Genomic DNA, 7,306 nt, shown 5'->3' with positions numbered 1-7,306 from the left:
TATTGTTCCAATAAAAAAATGTATATTATCTTGCATTGGACTTCATCCTTTCACATTTTACATGGCAACCCATATATATATGTGCACTCTACCATCTCTAACCAAGTTTGAAAGTGTGATGTTATGTTGCATTTCTGTTGCAATATTGTACTCTCTCTGTAACAAAATGTAATGGGTGTTTAACAATTGTACGTGAAACAAAAAAAACGTCCTATATTTTGTTACAGAGGGAGTAGCTGTATATAATAAAAGTAAATAAAAAATGAAAATCATGGTCACTCACATGTGGCACCAACATATAGTCAGCAACACTCTTAACCATGTCTGAACGTCTGAGTTTTGAAGATATCTTACTGCCTAGGCTTTATTTGGCCTTTTTGGGAAGGGTGAACTTCTTTCAGATTGTTGCAGGTATTGGACACTAGTCCGAAAAAAAATCATTCAAAATGAATCTTGCTGTAAGATAAACTTATATATGATATGTGTACACATTTGTTTTTCAGATTCATGCAGGTATTGGATACTTGTACAAATTTGACATTTGGACTGTCTCTCATAACATTCAAGAAAACAAATTCACGTCCGGAAGCGACCATCCTGATTGCAACTCATTGGTAAGGAATGATGCACACTTTATCTTGGTCAGTAATGAGAAATACAATTCACTACTTTGGTATGGAAACAATTCTCTTGTATATTCACTTCCTTGGTTCTTCAGAACCTAATCATGAAGCGTGTTCAGTCTTGAATCAAAAACTGTTGCACCCTGTGATTCTTCAGAGTTCAGTCTGTTAAGTCTTGACCTGATACAGATCTCCACAATGGTAAACATGGAAAACAAAAATAGTATGATGCAACCTGGATGATAACATCTTTTTGTTTCATACTAAAACTAGGAGTATTCTTCCAACTAGACTCCCTGTAATGATTAAGTATAGTCCGAGCAATTACCAAAGAATGGGACACTCCGGAATGGACAAAAACTGCGTCATCATTTGGCCCAAATCTAACAGAAGGACCTCGAACGGACATGGCACAAACAATGGTTTTCATGATTGTTTTCAGAGCGGACAAACAAAAATCCAGAAGAGAAATGGTACACTCACACCACTAGATAAATGTTGAGTTCCACGGTTCCACTTTAACGGTGGCACTCGTTCTTTCTCTCTACCCTGTGGCTTCTTGTGGTTGTTGATCATACATTTATTAGCATAGAATTTTCTGCGTGTCGATGTGCTGAAGAGATTTACGTTTTAGAACAATAGGGAGTACTCTCAGAGTTCCATATTTGGCTCAAACTTATCAACACGCATCAATTCAAAAGGTCGAGAGGTGTGGCTACTACCTCTGGTGTGCATCTAGGGAAATCTTATAAGCTAGTAGTAAAATGAGAATCAAAGGTGTCAACTTCATTCTACTGGTGCTATAGCTTAGATATGATGGCTTGTCTTGACTTTTGTCCTCGATGACAAAACACGACAAACAGAACAGGGAGCTGAGATGACGAGCAGGATGATGTAGGGCAGAATATGATGGTTTTATCATTAAGCTTCCTATGCAGCCAGGGTTACCAAATCGTCGACCTTAACCTGCTTTGCAATAGAGGTGACCGTTTTTACTAGTACTCCTTATACTATTGTTTGTTTGAAAATATGCTATAATATATATAAATTTGATGTCATATACTAGAGTACAAATCTGTTGAGAAAAAATATACAAATCTGAACATGAGAAATGTTTTCGAATGGATAAATGCTGGATGCTAGAGATAGAAATGAATATTGTAGTTCGAGCACATAAAACAACATGGAACCATTGACTGACAAGTTCAAGGGTGTGTGGTCACACATGCACTTAATTGTCTTAACGTCCATATATGTGACAAGGACTAGCCAAGTGTCCAAGCAACATGACAAAATTGGCTAGTATTTTTCATTTAAGCGGTAGGTATGTCCAGCTTAATTGTTATTCCGTAGAAAAAATGTATATTTAATCATCTTACATTTGTCTTTCGTTGGACTCGTTTTACATCTTATATGTACTAGAGAATGGCAAGACTGGGACCTCATCTCCCATATCCTCCATGGAGACATCCAGCAGATCACTCATGAAGACTAGTGCATCCTCATCTTCCAGAACCAGCAGAGAGGTGAGCTTAATTTTTTTTTCCGCCTCATGAATCTCTTCCTTTTTAAAACTTCTTTCTGTGTTATCATGTTATTTTATTTTCTGATTCATTTTGTCTGCATCCATTCTTGCTTTTAGTCTTTTCAATCACCTTTGTTTAGCAGATATACGTGCAAACAATTTAAGGCCAACATTTTACCATCTTGCGTTCCTTTGTAGTAGTGTGTTAAGAAGCTATGTACTTTCCGAGCGAAATATTGACTACATATGACCATATCTGCTAAGTTGTCATGCAGCCAAAATCAAAATATACCCCCGAAGCTACATGTACATGCCGCTAAATTTCCGTTGCGACATGGTGGATCTGGGATGAGGAAGGGAAATAAGGCTACTTCTAGTGCAAATACGTCAATATTCGCAAAAAGGAAAGGTTAATTCCTTTTGCATTTCATCCACCCAAGCTGGGGCTTTATACTCCCACAATGGTTAGGCACTTGGTAGTTACTTCACTTGAGATTAGAACCTTAAACAGCTAACTAATTAAAGACAACAAGGAAATGGTAAATGACGAGTAGAATATGTCGTTGGATTCACTTGGTGACTCCTAAACCATCGATGAATCTTGAGTGAAGGCGGTGAAGCGAATGATGATTTTCTCCTGTTTTGGCCAGCTTCCAAATTTAGAGTGTGTTCTGTATGTTCAGAAGTTTCAGAGTCCTTCAGTAGACAACACTTGAACACTATTTCTTTCCTTATTTCAGAGTTTCCTTAACTAGCTTCAAATTGGGCCGGCCTCTGGATTTTCTTTTTCCAAAGGCAGGAAGAAACCCAAAATATATAAAATCTAGTCATTTATTAAAAAAATAGGCTTTTCTTTATTTTATATCCCAAAAATATTTAACTTCAAAATTAGTCTTTTTTTCAAAAATTCAAAAATAGCTATTATTGGGTTTGGTGTCTTCAGGTTCTAATGCCAAGCGCAGAAAAGCTTGGCCTAGGGAATGATTAGGCCTAAGAGAATCCTTCCCCAAACCACCATGGTGATCATCGGCGAGCTGCGCTGCCGCCCAGCACGTAGCATCCCAGTCGCGCCTCGTGCGGAGCCATGGTGGTCGCCGACTTCCAAGTGCGGAGAGGGAGGTGCCTGGCTGGGTCGACTGGGAGCACCTCACGGGCTGTCGCGGGAACCTCGCCATTGCAGTGCGATGCTACGGTGCGTGCTCCCCGAGTTCGTTGAAATCGATTCATCGGTAATTTCCGTTCGGACCTGTTTCCAAAATCGTTGCACTTTCAAGGGTTGTATCCTCAGCAAGGCACTACCTTCACGTGTATCCTGAGCATTACTTGTAACAAAACAAGCAAATGATTTATGAGGGGGTATCATTGATTCCCATGAAGTTAGAATAAAATCTCCTTCCAGTCTAACACTTGGATCTGCTAGAAGTCCCTCGAATGTGTTCTGAGTGTTCAGAAGTTTCAGAGTCCTTAAAATAGACGACACTTTGTTAAATGATAGGCTTGTAGGAAATGTATAGGCTAGTATTTTATGACATGTTGTCACGTATTGATACGTACTCGTACATGTAATCTTGGGTGCGGCAAGTTGTTAGCTAGGATAGGTTTATCTTTGTATAGCTTGGAGTAGAGGCCAAGTCTAGTAACAACCTGCGCAACCTATCTTGTAATCTGATGTCTCTATATAACACGAACGCGTCCCTGCCGAACAGCATACGCTTCCACAATTCTCTTTCTTTCATGGTAATCAGAGCAATCCTCGAGCTCATCCATGGCGACGTCTTCAAGTTCCTTCCTCTCCTCGCCATTCGCTCACGCTGCCACAGAGAAGCTTACCAAGGGCAACCAAGCCCTGTGGCGAGCGACCGTGCTCTCCGCCATCCGGGGAGCCCAGATGGCGAAGTACCTCGACGTTGAGCAGCCGCCGCCGCCCATGCAGATCGACGTGGCCTCCGCCGACGGCAAGACCACGACGAAAGCGGCGAATCCTGCCTTCCAAACCTGGTATGCGCAAGACCAACAAGTCTTCTCCTATCTCCTGACGACTCTTCCCCGTGAGATAGCCATCCAGGTTGCGTCCTGTCACACCTCCGCGGAGCTCTGGAACACGGTCGAGGGGATGCTTGCATCTCGCACTCGATCGCAGACCACCAACGTTCGCATCGCCCTCGCCAACTTACAGAAGGGCAACCTCTCCATCACCGACTACGTTGGGAAAGTCAGAACCCTCACCGATGAGCTGATCGCCGCGGGAAAGAGGGTGGACGAGGAAGACATTGTCTCCCATATCCTCGCCGGACTCGATGAAGATTTCGATCCGGTGGTTTCTGCTATGTGCTCCAGGGTGGAGCCGGTTACTGCAGCTGAGCTTTTCTCGCAGCTGCTCAGCTTCGAGACGAGGCTGAATCTTCGTGGCGGTAGGTCGCAGTCCTCCGCCAACAGTGCCACACGAGGCCGCAAGCAAGGCGGCGGAGGTGGTGACCGCGGCCACAGACAAGCTTGCAATGGTGGTGACCGCGGCGGCCGTGGCTATTCCAAGCCAGGAGGTCGTGGCGGTGGTGGCCACGGCGGCAACAATGGAGGCGGTAGCGGAGGCAACTACAACAACCATGCCTCTGCTCCTCGGGTACAATGCCAGATCTGCGGGAAGATGGGCCATCCGGCATGGAAGTGCTGGAAAAGGTATGACGAGTCCTACCAAGGTGTGGAGGAGAAATCAGCCAATCTTGTAGCCCCGCAGTATGGCGTAGACACCAATTGGTACCTTGACAGTGGTGCTACTGATCATATCACGGGTGACCTGGAGAAGCTGAACGTGCGTGATCGCTACGACGGCAATGAACAGATACATACTGCAAGCGGATCAGGTATGGATATTAAACATATTGGTCGTTCAACAATTCATACCCTAGATCGTGATCTCTACTTGAACAATATTCTTCATGTACCTGAAGCCAATAAAAGTCTCATCTCTGCTAGCTGTCTTGCCATTGACAACAACTCCTTTGTTGAAATTCACCCTTACTCTTTTTATGTTAAGGATCGGGGAACGAGGAAGGTACTACTTCAAGGCAGGGGTAGGAGAGGTCTCTACCCAATTAGGCACACGAGCACCGACGTCAAGAAGTAAGTGCTAAGTGCTACCAAGCTATCTCCGGATAGGTGGCACCCACGTCTAGGGCATCCTTCTTCTGTTATTGTTAGCAAAGTCATTAGTCAAAACAATCTGCCGTGTGCCAGTCATTTCAATAAAGAGTCTGTATGTGGCGCATGCCAAAAAGGCAAAAGTCACCAACTTCCTTATCCAAAGTCAATAAGTGAATCAAAATTTCCTTTAGAGCTTGTGTTCTCTGATGTTTGGGGTCCTGCTGTGGAAACAGTAGGAAGAAAGCAATACTATGTGAGTTTCATAGATGATTTCAGTAAATTTACATGGATCTATCTTATCAAACACAAGTCCGAGGTGTTTCAAAAGTTTCATGATTTTCAGAAACTTGTAGAGCGACAATTTGATCGCAAAATTCTTGCTCTCCAAACAGATTGGGGAGGGGGGTATGTTAAACTCAACTCCTTCTTTACCAAAATAGGTATATCTCACCATGTCTCCTGCCCTCACGCGCACCAACAGAATGGTTCAGCTAAGAGGAAACATCGTCATATCGTTGAAGTAGGTTTGTCTCTCCTTGCTCAAGCTTCTATGCCTCTGAAGTTTTGGGATGGAGCTTTCATTGCCGCAACCTACTTGATAAATCGGATGCCTAGCAAAGTGATCAACTTTGAAACACCCCTTGAACGACTTTTTCATGAAAAACCCAACTATTCTATCTTGAGAATTTTTGGGTGTGCCTGCTGGCCCAACCTCCGACCCTACAACGATCACAAGCTTCAGTTCCTCTCCAAGTAGTGTGCTTTCCTCGGGTATAGCAACCTTCACAAAGGCTTCAAATGCCTTGATATTTCCACTGGGCATGTTTATATTTCAAGGGATGTTGTGTTTGATGAAAACGTATTTCCTTTCTCTACACTCCATCCTAATGCCGGTGCTCGTCTTCGTGCTAAGATCCTTTTGCTTTCATCAGATTTATTAAATCCTACTGATCAAGGGGGTGAACATATTGCTAATGATCATTTGTTTAATAATCCTAACGGAGACAACAGTGAAAAAAACAGCACTCCAAATCGTCATGATTTTATGCAGCAGCAGGAGCAACAGGAAACGCCTGGTGCGGAACACGAAGCAGATTCGCCTGCACCTGCGGCCGCTGATCTCGCGAGATTTGGTGGCAGGGGGCCAACTGACGCGCCCGCGGATCCCCAGGAAGATCTCCTGGCGCCTCCTGGTCCACGGTCGGGCGGGACCGGTGGTGATTGGTCGGGCGGACCCGACCCGCCCTCGCCTCCGTCTGGCGCGTGCCACGCGTCAGGCTCTCGCACGGGCGGACCCGGCGCGCCTGGTACACCTTCGTCGTCACATGGGGCGGATGGTGTGTCGCCTGGCCCACGTGCACAGAGCCTGGGCCCATGCAGTGCGCCGCACAGTGCACCCGCACGGGATCCAAGCCCAGTCAGGAGCGCGGCGGTCGAGGTAGATTTGCCCGCCTCTGCTCGGCCAGATCGGGTACGAGGTGGTGGGCTCAGATCCTCTGTGGCTGGCAATTCAGTACATGACCATGCACAGTTACGGATGACTACACGTGCACAAAAAGGTATTTTGAAACCATCAAAGTTTAAAGATGGGACAGTCAGGTATGAGAAAAACTTCAAGTTTGCAAACTTTGCTTCCACTGGTGAACCTCAAAATCTGCTAGAGGCACTAAGCAATGATAATTGGAAAAAGGCTATGAATATAGAATATGAAGCTCTCATGAAAAATCAGACTTGGCACTTGGTTTCTCCTAAGCAAGGGAGGAATGTGATAGATTGTAAGTGGGTATATAAGATTAAAAGAAAGCCTGATGGCACAATAGACAGATACAAGGCTAGGCTAGTGGCTAAAGGCTTTAAGCAACGTTATGGTATTGATTATGAGTACACATTTAGTCCAGTTGTTAAAGCTGCTACTATTAGACTTGTTCTGTCTATTGCTATTTCTAGGGGTTGGAGTCTTCGTAAATTGGATGTCCAGAATGCGTTTCTACATGGCGTTCTCGAGGAAGAGGTTTAT

At 44.4% G+C, this 7,306-nt stretch overlaps 1 pseudogene; it reads left to right on the top strand.

The window, feature by feature from the left end:
- The first annotated feature begins 4,399 nt into the window (after positions 1-4,399).
- Positions 4,400-4,538, top strand: LOC123047838 (uncharacterized; annotated as a pseudogene).
- Positions 4,539-7,306: the final 2,768 nt, after the last annotated feature.

This window comes from Triticum aestivum, chromosome 2B (assembly GCF_018294505.1).
Source record: "Triticum aestivum cultivar Chinese Spring chromosome 2B, IWGSC CS RefSeq v2.1, whole genome shotgun sequence".
Lineage (NCBI taxonomy): Eukaryota > Viridiplantae > Streptophyta > Magnoliopsida > Poales > Poaceae > Triticum > Triticum aestivum.
The sequence above is the reverse complement of the archived record's forward strand: the minus strand, read 5'-3'. Positions and strand labels throughout refer to the sequence as shown.